Raw genomic sequence first — 14,762 nt, forward strand, 5'->3', positions numbered from 1 at the left:
TATACTCTTGTTCTAAATTGCATCACATGACAGTGTCCCCAAGAATTTTTATACAGTGCTTTAAAATGACATCTTTCTCTTGATTTTTTTAAAAATCATATATATTAAACCTGTATTTAAAGGGCAAAGGTCTAAAGGCCGGCTTCCCCCTGATTAGCATCACTGTGGCATGGAACGGAACAGGTGCTTCCACCACCCAATCAGGTGCCAGCTTCTCAAGGATACTCTCAGGATTGAGAAACCTAGGGGTATGTTTACTAATCTGCGGGTTTGAAAAAGTGGAGATGTTGCCAATAGCAACCAATCAGATTCTAGTTATCATTTATTTAGTACATTCTACAAAATGACAGCTAGAATCTGATTGGTGCTATAGGCAACATCTCCACTTTTTCGAACCCGCAGTTTATTAAATATACACCTTAGCCTGATAAAGATAAGCAAATATTTTACCACTATGATAATTTGGGCACTAGAGGTGCCAGAGTCTATGGCTGATGTCTAGATTTGCTCTATGTGTAGCAGTCTGATAATATTTTAGTTTTGCACCTATTAAAAATGTTTAACCATTAATGTATGACAAACATGACCCTTGTACCTAGGTATATATATAATACTTCTACTCGCCACTCTCTGGAATAAAGACTAGTATGCAGCAGAAATAAATGACAGGTCTTGTAATGTCACGTGCAATAAAATGTCTAGACTTTGTGCTTTCAAAATCCTGCTGGGAGAATTGTGTTTTGCAAAATAAAAGTCTTAGTAGAAGCATCACAGTTCTTGATCCAAGCTTTTCACACCTATGAACATTCACACTATTACAAACACCCAGAGATAGAACACAGGATGCTTCTATTCACAGGCTCACACCCACCCACAGGAAGCTGCACTGCGTGGATTTAAAGGTACAGCGAACCCTCTAGGGAAATTATCTTTCTGGGGTAAAGTGTTTGTGATCAAATGAAAAATAAATCACATTGGGGGAGAAGATGAGACTCGTTCTTGAATAAAATAAAAATCAATGTTATAATTGACGAGCTATAAAAAATAACATATATCATTATATCTAATGTTTTGATTTGATGCTTACATTCTTTAGTTTACCACTGCGTACTATGGAATGCTTTTAGTCATTACTAATGCTTCTTCATGGATAACAATTACAGCAACATAGTAACCAGAATAATAATCAAGCGCAGCATCATAACAAAATACTGTTGCATTGCACTTATGATTGGTGGAATTATACAGTCGTCGTTTAGTGTGTGGCAGTTATTAAACAATGGGAATCATTCAGAGGAGTCCTACAATGGATCGTTCATGATCCCAGCATTTTGGTATAAAGACCAGGGGCCTGATTCATTAAGGATCTTAACTTAAGAAACTTCTTATTTCAGTCTCCTGGACAAAACCATGTTACAATGCAAGGGGTGCAAATTAGTATTCTGTTTTGCACATAAGTTAAATACTGACTGTTTTTTCATGTAGCACACAAATACTTGATAGCTTATTTGTACACTGAAATTTAAACAAACAGTCAGTTTTAAATAACTTATGTGCAAAACAGAATACTAATTTGCACCCCTTGCATTGTAACATGGTTTTGTCCAGGAGTCTTAAATGTAACCCCCTGTCACTGTGTGTAGTGTGGGGTGCAAAGGGTACACAGTGCACCTCCTTCTCAAGCCCTGGCTAGCTGATGGGCATGGGTGTAAATGATCAGGGGGTCCCTGCACATGCAGGTGTTTCTTTGTAGTTAGTGGGACACAGGTAATGTCACTTTGTAATGCAGTGTAAAAGTCACAATAATTTGGGCGCCAGACCATCTCTATAACAAACTCAACTCTTTATTTACACTCTTCCTCCAGCACGATAATCATAATGGTTGCAGCAATAAAGAAATATATGTACAGCTCCTTACTCTCTCCAGCACAGTTCTTAATGAGCAATACGAATATGGTTGCAAATATATCTCATTACTCCTCCTGCACAGTTCTTAATGTTATCCAGATGTTATGTAACATAAATCATTGGTCTCTCTTACACTCCATACTCACTGCAGATACCCTTTCTGCAGGGGCACATGCATGGATGCTAATAGGCAGGCAGCCTCTCCTCCATGCAGCTCTGACACACTCTGTGTACCTCTCAACTGCAGCTCACCCCTCCTCTGCGGGGATGATGTCTCCTGTGCTCTGACACGTCACTCTGTGTACTCTCAGCCTCAGGATCTGACACTACAGCTACCAGGCCTCTTGTAGCAGCCCTCACTCCAGGGCCTCTTCCATGCGCAGTGTCCCCCTCTCTCTTGGGTTCTCTATAGTGGCATGGAGTTCTCCCCCTCATCCAGGGCACACATTCCTTGCCCTGGCTACGTCACCATGCTCAGACTTCCAGGGAATGCTGGGGGAGCCTGGGAGCTTCCACCCCAGGTCCCCAGCTACAACTCTCCTCTTGTGTCTCCCTTCTCAGTTCCTATCCCCCCTTAATGACAGCCCCTCCTTCCTCTCACTTAGTCTCACAGGCTGGGCTGGGTTATCACCATGGTAACCAGTTTATGTAACTTTTCAGAAACTTCTATCTTACCCTCTAGGTGACCCCTCCTCTATTCACTGAGGTAAAGGTTTAACTAAAACACCACTAGGGGGGTGTTACATTCTCCCCCGATTAGCTGAGCACCCTAAACTACACCTAATGGGGCTGCCTAGCTAATCTCACTCACACCTAACTCACATATGACCACTCACATGTAAACTTTTCTACATCACTATTGCATGAAAAATCACAGTGTAAAGTGAATACATACATAGCAATACAATGACAGTATCAATATAAAACACATTTCACATTGCATACCCCACAACACCCCCAATGGATGTAAACATGTGAGTCACAGGTGTCCTGTTTTCTTTCAATGTACATTTAAATATGGCTTTATGCCAAAGCAATGTAGCACCTGCCCATGCCTGCCCATGTCTCCCCCCTCCTGGGTCAAAAAGAGACAGGTGGCTCTCGTGGGCCCCTCCCAACAAATACATCTCAGCAATATATGCAGGGGTGGCATTTGACCAGCGGGGTTGTCTTCCCCCCCTTTCTCTCCAACGTGGACGATCTACCTTTCTTTGCTCCCCCTAATCCTCCGGAAGGGCAATATACAGACGTCACTTGCACAGCCTGCCTCTCTTTGCTTCCCCAAATCCTCAGGAAAGGCAATATACAGACTGCATTGTAATTGCACCTCACATGTTGAACCTTTTCTTCTTTTGCTTCCCACTCAGCTGGGATAAGTGGCACTACAAGTCTCAGCAACAAGCACACTGCTGCTCCATATACTGTCCTGGACAGAACTACTCAGCAAACAACTTGCTTTACCTCCTCATTACCCTTGGTCTCTGTTGGGCACCTAGAGACGGTCAGACATGGTGTCCCAAGGGTGTTTCTCCGGCTGGGCACACTGCTCTCAGTTCCTGTGTCCTGCAAGCACTTTCTCCATCTGTTGTGCTCGAGCCCCACGTTGGGCGCCATTATGTAACCCCCTGTCACTGTGTGTAGTGTGGGGTGCAAAGGGTACACAGTGCACCTCCTTCTCAAGCCCTGGCTAGCTGATGGGCATGGGTGTAAATGATCAGGGGGTCCCTGCACATGCAGGTGTTTCTTTGTAGTTAGTGGGACACAGGTAATGTCACTTTGTAATGCAGTGTAAAAGTCACAATAATTTGGGCGCCAGACCATCTCTATAACAAACTCAACTCTTTATTTACACTCTTCCTCCAGCACGATAATCATAATGGTTGCAGCAATAAAGAAATATATGTACAGCTCCTTACTCTCTCCAGCACAGTTCTTAATGAGCAATACGAATATGGTTGCAAATATATCTCATTACTCCTCCTGCACAGTTCTTAATGTTATCCAGATGTTATGTAACATAAATCATTGGTCTCTCTTACACTCCATACTCACTGCAGATACCCTTTCTGCAGGGGCACATGCATGGATGCTAATAGGCAGGCAGCCTCTCCTCCATGCAGCTCTGACACACTCTGTGTACCTCTCAACTGCAGCTCATCCCTCCTCTGCGGGGATGATGTCTCCTGTGCTCTGACACGTCACTCTGTGTACTCTCAGCCTCAGGATCTGACACTACAGCTACCAGGCCTCTTGTAGCAGCCCTCACTCCAGGGCCTCTTCCATGCGAAGTGTCCCCCTCTCTCTTGGGTTCTCTATAGTGGCATGGAGTTCTCCCCCTCATCCAGTGCACACATTCCTTGCCCTGGCTCAGTCACCACGCTCAGACCGCCAGGCAATGCTGGGGGAGCCTGGGAGCTTCCACCCCAGGTCCCCAGCTACAACTCTCCTCTTGTGTCTCCCTTCTCAGTTCCTATCCCCCCTTAATGACAGCCCCTCCTTCCTCTCCCTCAGTCTCCAGGCTGGGCTGGGTTATCACCATGGTAACCAGTTTATGTAACTTTTCAGAAACTTCTATCTTACCCTCTAGGTGACCCCTCCTCTATTCACTGAGGTAAAGGTTTAACTAAAACACCACTAGGGGGGTGTTACATAAATAAGAAGTTTCTCAAGTTAAGATCCCTAATGAATGAGGCCCCAGAAGAGGAGTGGGCATTTCAACCTGGACAGAAGAAGACGGGCATGGTTTGAAAAACTATTTTCGGAGGGTTAACTCGTCTTTTACCAGTCTTGCTGTGTATTAATGTTATGGGATGGGCTTCCTCTGTCACCCCACTCTACCATGTTTTATGGGGTTTCACTGGTTATTGTCACTGACTACTCCTACTGGCACCACTTAGCCAGACCAATCACTCACCTACTGTGAAGTGTCAGATGTCCATCAATGTAAGGTCACCCTATAACATCCTTGTAGTAGGCACCCCCAGTTCTGGAGCAGTCCCCTGGGATTTTGTCAATGTTTGGAATGTCATTTTGCCAGTGTACCACTTTGGGGAGCCATTTATTAGTGAGGGGCTTGGCTAGACCACCAATTTCGGGGACATATTGGGCCTGATTCATTAAGAAAAGTAAAGGAAAAAAATGACTAACTTTGCACCTTGGCAAAACCATGTTGCATTGGATGGGGAGGTAAATTTAAAATGTGGGGACAGATTTATAGTTGGGGTAGAACATATCCTAGATCATCTTTAAATGTCAGTGTACAAGTAAAGCTATCAAGTATTTGTATGCTACACGAATAAACAGCCAGTATTTAACTTATGTGCAAAATAAAAAAAAATAATTTGCACACCTTGCATTGTAACATGGTTTGTCCAGGAGAAAACTTACTTATTTTTTTGCCTTACTATCCTTAATGAATCAGGTCCATTGTCTGTAGTACCTTACAATCCATAAGAATACTAGTATCCGTCTGGTTCATGATCGTATGCCAATCTGACATTTTTCTTATTGGGTAGTTGTCACTTCGTTCCAACACACTTGTCGTACATAATCATTTACTAAAAATGATTATGTTGCCTAACTAAGCCTGAGCAAAGTCTCTGAACACCTACTGCAGGTAGGTATTAGGCTGCAGAAATTGAGGAGAACCATTCTGGAGTTGTCGGGGGGACTTCCAGTACTGTCAGTCTCTACTGTTCAGATTCAGCACCGGAGATGTGGCAGCCTGATACTGCTGAGCCGTCCCGGACCCCACTAGACCACCAGGTAAGCATGTAATTTTACTTTCTTTTATTATATTGCACACACACACACATACTTGTTTGTCTTGCATCGTGGGGACCCATGTCTGGAATATGCCACATGGGGAAACCCCTTTCTTAATGCCCTATCAACAGGTCATTCAAAAGGGTAGGTTTAGGAGCTAGACATTAGTTCAATTTCACTAATTTCTAGTTTGTTTTACTGGGAGTTGACCACTCCCTCCAGGTGCTGCATGCTTTAGAAAATGGAGATTCAGGGAAGGTTTTAAATGTAACACCCTGAATATATCATCATCATCATCATCACCATATATAATTATTTAATTGGCTAGGGAACTCAACTAGAAGGGATGCCTTGATGCTGGCAGGTGAGCTTGTCCCAATTCAGCCATATTGTGCACAAAATTCATCTTTATGTACATGCTGACACATAGTGATTTATATATTGTTTGTTTTGGAACGCTGGGCAATATTTTTCCATTGTCTAGGAGCTGTTTGTCACCATTTATACCACTTGTGATTTTCAGTTTGACCAAAATATTGACATTTCACAGTCTTGTGGGGGCAGTTTAATGTATTCCGGCCGTCTGAGGACATTCATACACCCACATTATACCGATACCTAGTCATAGCTGGTCCAACAGGTTATAGTCATGGACAACCATTGCTTATCAATTCAACTATTTCTCTTTATAGCTGTTATCCAGTTCTGTATGTAGAATTTCACAACTAACCAGTTTTGATGTCTCAGTGCGGATGGGTCAGCCATGATACATGCAACGCAACCATGCGTTCCTGGAATCCTGCATGTCTGAATAAACTTCAGCATATTCCTCTGAACAGTTTTGACCACCTCTCTGTCCAAGATTTTTTTCCGCACTTCTTTATGACCTCACAGAAAGCAGAATTGTCCATTACAGATAAATCTGTGACATACAGAAAACAACATGCTTCCCCCTTCTGAAAGGACAGTGTTAACCTAAGACGTGCCCACTGGTTCAGGGGCTGCTCATCCTCTGACTCGTCATTCTGTAGCTGGACTGGTTCTAAAGAAGAATGGATATGTAAATGACAGAGTTAAAAGGTAAAAATCTAAACAATGTATCAGATATGAGAGTTCAAACCTAACGTCTGAATCAGTGTTCATCTCTTCCAAATTCTTGCCTTTGAGTTCAGCCAGTCTTCCCCTCTCTAGAGCCATTAATAGTTTTCTGATCTTGACAAGTTGGAGGTTACCTTCTGGGAGGTGGTAATACTGCAGGTGCACCCTGATGTCATGCCCAAGGAAGTCCGCCAATTGATCCAAATCTTTGTCATTTAGGTTGAGAACTTTTAAAAGAGTTGCAACATGTGAGGGATAGGTAATGTCAAACTAATCTAATTACTTTCTACGAGGAAGTTAGTGGGAACTTAGACCAGGGCAGCACAGTAGATGTGGTCTACTTAGATTTTGCAAAGGCCTTTGATGCAATGCTACACAAGAGGTTGGTTTACAAAATAAGGGAAACAACATTTGTACTTGGATCAAAAACTGGTTAGAGAATAAGGAACAGAGAGTTGTGATAAATGGAACATTTTCTAATTGGTCCAAAGTTTTAAGTGGTGTACCTCAAGGTTCTGTGCTGGGGCCACTCATTTTTAATATATTAATGACCTTGGTGATGGTTTAGAGAGTAAAGTTGCTATTTTTGCAGATGACACTAAAGTCTGTAAGGTAATAAAATGGGAGCAAGATGTAGCTTCTCTCCAGAGGGACTTAAATAAACTGGAGGATTGGGCTGCTAAATGGAATATGAGTTTTAACATAGATAAATGTAAGGTTAGGCATGTTTACTTTAGAAAAGAGGCGACTAAGAGGAGATATGATTACTATGTACAAACAGAGCCGGATTTAGACCTCATGGTGCCCTAGGCAAGTTATTGGTTTGGGCCCCCCCCCCCCAGCCCCCCCACACGCCCCCCCACAGGATGGTTAAAAAGTATTCAAATATAGATTGCACATAAGAAAATATATTAACATACCTGATTATGGCATCTATTAACCTGTGTTCTAATTAGGGATGAGCGCACTCGGATTTATGAAATCCGAGCCCACCCGAACGTTGCGGATCCGAGTCGGATCCGAGACAGATCCGGGTCTTGGCGCCAAATTCAAAAGTGAAACTGAGGCTCTGACTCATAATCCCGTTGTCGGATCTCGCGATACTCGGATCCTATAAATTCCCCGCTAGTCGCCGCCATCTTCACTCGGGCATTGATCAGGGTAGAGGGAGGGTGTGTTAGGTGGTCCTCTGTGCTGTTTAGTTCTGTGCTGTTTAGTTCTGTGCTGTTTAGTTCTGTGCTGTTTAGTTCTGTGCTGTTTAGTTCTGTGCTGTTTAGTTCTGTGCTGTGCTGTGCTGTGCTGTGCTGTGCTGTGTTCTGCAGTATCAGTCCAGTGGTGCTGTGTGCTGTGCTCTGTCCTTCTGAGGTCAGTGGTGCTGCTGGGTCCTGTGCTGTGTCCTGTTCAGTCCAGTGGTGCTGTGTCCTGTGCTCTGTGCTTCTAAGGGCATAGTTATTTCCCCAATATTCCCCTGTGTTTAAAAAAATAAAAAAAAGTTTTTTTAAAAAATACAAAAAACTACTTTAATATTTTTTAATTACCACAAAATTTGCACAACCAATCCTGCAGTATAAGCCCATTGGTACTGCAATATTACCAAGTTCACACATTCAGCAGTAAAAGTCCAGTGGTACTGCAATATTACAAAGTTTACACATTCTGCAGTATCAGTCCAGTGGTGCTGTGTCCTGTGCTCTGTCCTGCTGAGTTCCGTAGTGCTGCTGGGTCCTGTGCCGTGTCCTGTTCAGTCCAGTGGTGCTGTGTCCTGTGCTCTGTGCTTCTAAGGGCATAGTTATTTCCCCATTATTCCCAAGTTTTTAAAAAATAAAAAAAAAGTAAAAAAAAATAAAAAATTTAAAAAAAAAAAAAATATATAATAATTATAACCAAATTTGCAAAACCAATCCAGCATTATAAGTCCATTGGTACTGCAATATTACCAAGTTCACACATTCTGCAGTATCAGTCCAGTGGTGCTGTGTCCTGTGCTCTGTCCTGCTGAGTTCCGTAGTGCTGCTGGGTCCTGTGCCGTGTCCTGTTCAGTCCAGTGGTGCTGTGTCCTGTGCTCTGTGCTTCTAAGGGCATAGTTATTTCCCCACTATTCCCAAGTTTTTTAAAAATAAAAAAAAGTAAAAAAAAATAAAAAATTTAAAAAAAAAAAAATATATAATAATTATAACCAAATTTGCAAAACCAATCCAGCAGTATAAGTCCATTGGTACTGCAATATTACCAAGTTCACACATTCTGCAGTATCTTGTGCTACATATAATGGAGACCAAAAATTTGGAGGATAAAGTAGGGAAAGATCAAGACCCACTTCCTCCTAATGCTGAAGCTGCTGCCACTAGTCATGACATAGACGATGAAATGCCATCAACGTCGTCTTCCAAGCCCGATGCCCAATCTCGTAGTACCGGGCATGTAAAATCCAAAAAGCCCAAGTTAAGAAAAAGTAGCAAAAAGAGAAACTTAAAATCATCTGAGGAGAAACGTAAAGTTGCCAATATGCCATTTACGACACGGAGTGGCAAGGAACGGCTTAGGCCCTGGCCCGTGTTCATGACTAGTGGTTCAGCTTCACCCGCGGATCTTAGCCCTCCTCCTCCTCCCCCCCCCTACAAAAAATTGAAGAGAGTTATGCTGTCAGCAACAAAACAGCAAACAACTCTGCCTTCTAAAGAGAAATTATCACAAATCCCCAAGGCGAGTCCAAGGGTGTTGGTGGTTGTCAAGCCTGACCTTCCCATCACTGTACGGGAAGAGGTGGCTCGGGAGGGGGCTATTGATGATGTAGCTGGCGCTGTGGAGGAACTTGATGATGAGGATGGTGATGTGGTTATTGTAAATGAGGCACCAGGGGGGGAAACAGCTGATGTCCATGGGATGAAAAAGCCCATCGTCATGCCTGGTCAGAAGACCAAAAAATGCACCTCTTCGGTCTGGAGTTATTTTTATCCAAATCCAGACAACCAATGTATGGCAATATGTAGCTTATGTAAAGCTCAAATAAGCAGGGGTAAGGATCTTGCCCACCTAGGAACATCCTCCCTTATACGTCACCTGAATAACCTTCATAGTTCAGTGGTTAGTTCAGGAACTGGGGCTAGGACCCTCATCGGTACAGGGACACCTAAATCCCGTGGTCCAGTTGGATACACACCAGCAACACCCTCCTCGTCAACTTCCTCCACAATCTCCATCAGATTCAGTCCTGCAGCCCAAGTCAGCAGCCAGACTGAGTCCTCCTCAATACGGGATTCATCCGAGGAATCCTGCAGCGGTACGCCTACTACTGCCACTGCTGCTGTTGCTGCTGTTAGTCGGTCATCTTCCCAGAGGGGAAGTCGTAAGACCGCTAAGTCTTTCACAAAACAATTGACCGTCCAACAGTCGTTTGCCATGACCACCAAATACGATAGTAGTCACCCTATTGCAAAGCGTATAACTGCGGCTGTAACTGCAATGTTGGTGTTAGACGTGCGCCCGGTGTCCGCCATCAGTGGAGTGGGATTTAGAGGGTTGATGGAGGTATTGTGTCCCCGGTACCAAATCCCCTCGAGATTCCACTTCACTAGGCAGGCGATACCAAAAATGTACAGAGAAGTACGATCAAGTGTCCTCAGTGCTCTTAAAAATGCGGTTGTACCCACTGTCCACTTAACCACGGACATGTGGACAAGTGGTTCTGGGCAAACGAAGGACTATATGACTGTGACAGCCCACTGGGTAGATGCATCCCCTTCCGCAGCAACAGCAACAGCTGCATCAGTAGCAGCATCTACAAAATGGCTGCTCATGCAAAGGCAGGCAACATTGTGCATTACAGGCTTTAATAAGAGGCACAACGCTGACAACATATTAGAGAAAATGAGGGAAATTATCTCCCAGTGGCTTACCCCACTTAGACTCTCATGGGGATTTGTGGTGTCAGACAATGCCAGTAACATTGTGCGGGCATTAAATATGGGCAATTTCCAGCACGTCCCATGTTTTGCCCACACCATTAATTTGGTGGTGCAGCATTACCTCAAGAGTGACAGGGGTGTGCAGGAGATGCTTGCGGTGGCCCGCAAAATTGCTGGACACTTTCGGCATTCAGCCAGTGCCTACCGCAGACTAGAGGCACATCAAAAAAGCTTGAACCTGCCCTGCCATCACCTCAAACAAGAGGTTGTGACGCGCTAGAACTCCACCCTCTATATGCTGCAGAGGATGGAGGAGCAGCAAAAGGCCATTCAGGCCTACACAGCCACCTACGACATAGGCAAAGGAGTGGGGATGCGCCTCAGTCAAGCGCAGTGGAGACTGATTTCCGTGTTGTGCAAGGTTCTGCAGCCATTTGAACTTGCCACACGAGAAGTCAGTTCCGACACTGCCAGCTTGAGTCAGGTCATTCCCCTGATCAGGCTGTTGCAGAAGCAGCTGGAGAAAGTGAGGGAGGAGCTGGTAAGCCATTGCGATTACACCAAGCATGTAGCTCTTGTGGATGTAGCCCTTCGTACGCTTTGCCAGGATCCGAGGGTGGTCACTCTTTTAAAGTCAGAGGAATACATTCTGGCCACCGTGCTCGATCCTCGGTTTAAAGCGTATGTTGTGTCTCTGTTTCCGGCGGACACAAGTCTACAGCGGTGCAAAGACCTGCTGGTCAGGAGATTGTCCTCTGAAGAGGACCGTGACATGCCAACAGCTCCACCCTCATTTTCTTCCACATCTATGGCTGCGAGGAAAAAGCTCAGTTTTCCCAAAAGAGGCACTGGCGGGGATGCTGATAACATCTGGTCCGGACTGAAGGACCTGCCAACCATTGCAGACATGTCTACTGTCGCTGCATTGGATGCTGTCACAATAGAAAAAATTGTGGATGATTACTTTGCTGACACCATCCAAGTAGACATGTCAGACAGTCCATATTGTTACTGGCAGGAAAAAAAGGCAGTTTGGAAGCCCCTGTACAAACTGGCTCTATTTTACCTGAGTTGTCCCCCCTCCAGTGTGTACTCGGAAAGAGTTTTTAGTGCAGCGGGGAACCTGGTCAGTGAGCGGCGAAGGAGGTTGCTTCCTCACAACGTTGAAAAAATGATGTTTATAAAAATGAATAATCAATTCCTCAATGAAGTACAGCACTGCCCTCCAGATACTACAGAGGGACCTGTGGTTGTGGAGTCCAGCGGGGACGAATTGATAATGTGTGATGAGGAGGAAGTACACACTGTAGGGGGAGAGGAATCAGAGGTTGAGGATGAGGACGACATCTTGCCTCAGTAGAGCCTGTTTAGTCTGTACAGGGAGAGATGAATAGCTTTTTTGGTGTGGGGGCCCAAACAAACCAATCATTTCAGCCAAAGTTGTTTGGTAGGCCCTGTCGCTGAAATGATTGGTTTGTTAAAGTGTGCATGTCCTATTTCAACAACATCTTGGAACTTTTTTTTTTGCATTATATGACCAAGCAACAGTCGTTTGCCATGTTCAAAAAGTAAAACCAAATGTAAAAAAATTCAAGAAATTAAACCAAAAGTAAAATGCCGTGTCATAATTTAAAACAAGAGGTATTGACGTGCTCTAAAACTACTGTATTGTTGTTTATATTTTATAAACACTACACTTGAAAGCTTGAGTCTTTCAATAGAAAAGTAACTGTCCATTGCACGAATATTTGCAACAGGGACAATTTTAGGGTTAAGAAAGTCAACTAATAATAACACTTCGACGCTGTGTGTCTTTATAAACACTACACTTGGAAGTTGGAGGAGGTATTGTGGCCCCGGCACCAAATTTACTACCGGGGCCACTCCACTGTGCAGTCCATATTTAGGTGTATCAGATATTAAACAACGGTGACAGTTGATGCCCAATTTTTTAATTATATTGTGGCCTCGGTACCAAATTGTGTACCGGGGCCACCCCACTACGCAGTCCAGATACTTGTTTAGTGGAATTCAGACCAGTTGAGGGTTTTATTATTATATTGTGTGGACCACTCTATCTATACCACACTACAACTCTATACCACTCTATTTCCTACTTTAATTCTATTTCATACTTTAATTCTATTTCCTACTTTAATTCTATTACTAATTAATTACCATAAAGAGGAACAAAATAAACCAATTTTACCAAAAGTATAATATGACTTAGACTTACAAACACTACACTTTAAAGATCGTGCCTTTAAATGAAAAAGTCAGTCTTCATTGCACGACTATGTGCAACAGGGACATTTTTTTGGGTTTACAAAGTCAAACAATAACACTTCGACCCTGTCTGTCTGGGGTCTCTCAATGACGAATTGTCTGTACCATGTTTGGAGGAGGTATTGTGGCCCCGGTATCAAATTGGGTACCGGGGCCACCCCACTATGCAGTCCAGATACTTGTTTGGTGGAATTCAGACACGTGGAGGGTTTTTTAATTATATTGTGGCCTCGGTACCAAATTGTGTACCGGGGCCACCACACTACGCAGTCAAGATAGATAGATGCGTATTGCGTATCATAGATAAAGTACATTCAGTGGTGTGGGGCAAATTGAAAAATATTCAAAATGCACTGACATTATCAAAAACAAGAGGTTGTCACATGCTAAAACTCCAACATGTATATGATGGAGAGGATGGAGGAGCAGCCGTATGTGTAGTGTAATGCAGATCTGTTGAAGGTTTTTTATATATTTTATTGTGGTGCCCAGTGCCCACTCCTCTACGCAGTCCAGGTACAATTATTGGTGCGAATCATAAAAGTTCAGGGTTTTTAAGATATTGTGGTGACCCACTCCTCTACGCAGTCCAGGTACAATTATTGGTGCGAATCATAAAAGTTCAGGGTTTTTAAGATATTGTGGTGACCCACTCCTCTACGCAGTCCAGGTACAATTATTGGTGCGAATCATAAAAGTTCAGGGTTTTTAAGATATTGTGGTGACCCACTCCTCTACGCAGTCCAGGTACATTTATTGGTGCGAATCATAAAAGTTCAGGGTTTTTAAGATATTGTGGTGACCCACTCCTCTACGCAGTCCAGGTACAATTATTGGTGCGAATCATAAAAGTTCAGGGTTTTTAAGATATTGTGGTGACCCACTCCTCTACGCAGTCCAGGTACAATTATTGGTGCGAATCATAAAAGTTCAGGGTTTTTAATATATATTGTGGTGACCCACTCCTCTACGCAGTCCAGGTACAATTATTGGTGCGAATCATAAAAGTTCAGGGTTTATAATATATTGTGGTGACCCACTCCTCTACGCAGTCCAGAAAGATACCTTGTTGCAACGTTTTGGACTAATAACTATATTGTGAGGTGTTCAGAATACACTGTAAATTAGTGGAAATGCTTGTTATTGAATGTTATTGAGGTTAATAATAGCCTAGGAGTGAAAATAAGCCCAAAAACTTGATTTTTAAACTTTTTATGTTTTTTTCAAAAAAAATCCGAATCCAATACCTTAAATCCGAACCGAGACCTTTCGTCAAGTGTTTTGCGAGACAAATCCGAACCTCAAAAATAACGAAAATCCGGATCCAAAACACAAAACAGGAGACCTCAAAAGTCGCCGGTGCACATCCCTAGTTCTAATCTACTACTGGACACACTGTGTGAGGAGGGGTCACAGCTGTCAGCCCATTGATCCGTCATCTTGCAAGCTCCTCTGCGAGAGAGGAGCTGACACAGATGCCAAAGCCGGACATCATGGCACCGAATCAAGCGCATAATCCCCTCTGGTGACCACAGGTTAAGATTTTGGTGTGAAAAAAAAAATAAAAAGGCAAAAAAATCTGTAACTTAGAATAGGATCGTTTTACATCTCATTCATTAATGCTCCAAACTAATATCAACTTTCACTTCTTATACAGCATCTTAATTCTATATGCACTTTTAGTGGGGGTATACATATTTATAAAAGTGAGTTAGGTGGCTTTTGTGTAAGTGACCTTTAAGGAAAATGCACATCATTCCTTTATGTAACATTCTGCCATCAACCACTGTATTATTCAGT

Source organism: Mixophyes fleayi, chromosome 9 (assembly GCF_038048845.1).
Source record: "Mixophyes fleayi isolate aMixFle1 chromosome 9, aMixFle1.hap1, whole genome shotgun sequence".
Classification (NCBI taxonomy): Eukaryota; Metazoa; Chordata; class Amphibia; order Anura; family Limnodynastidae; genus Mixophyes; species Mixophyes fleayi.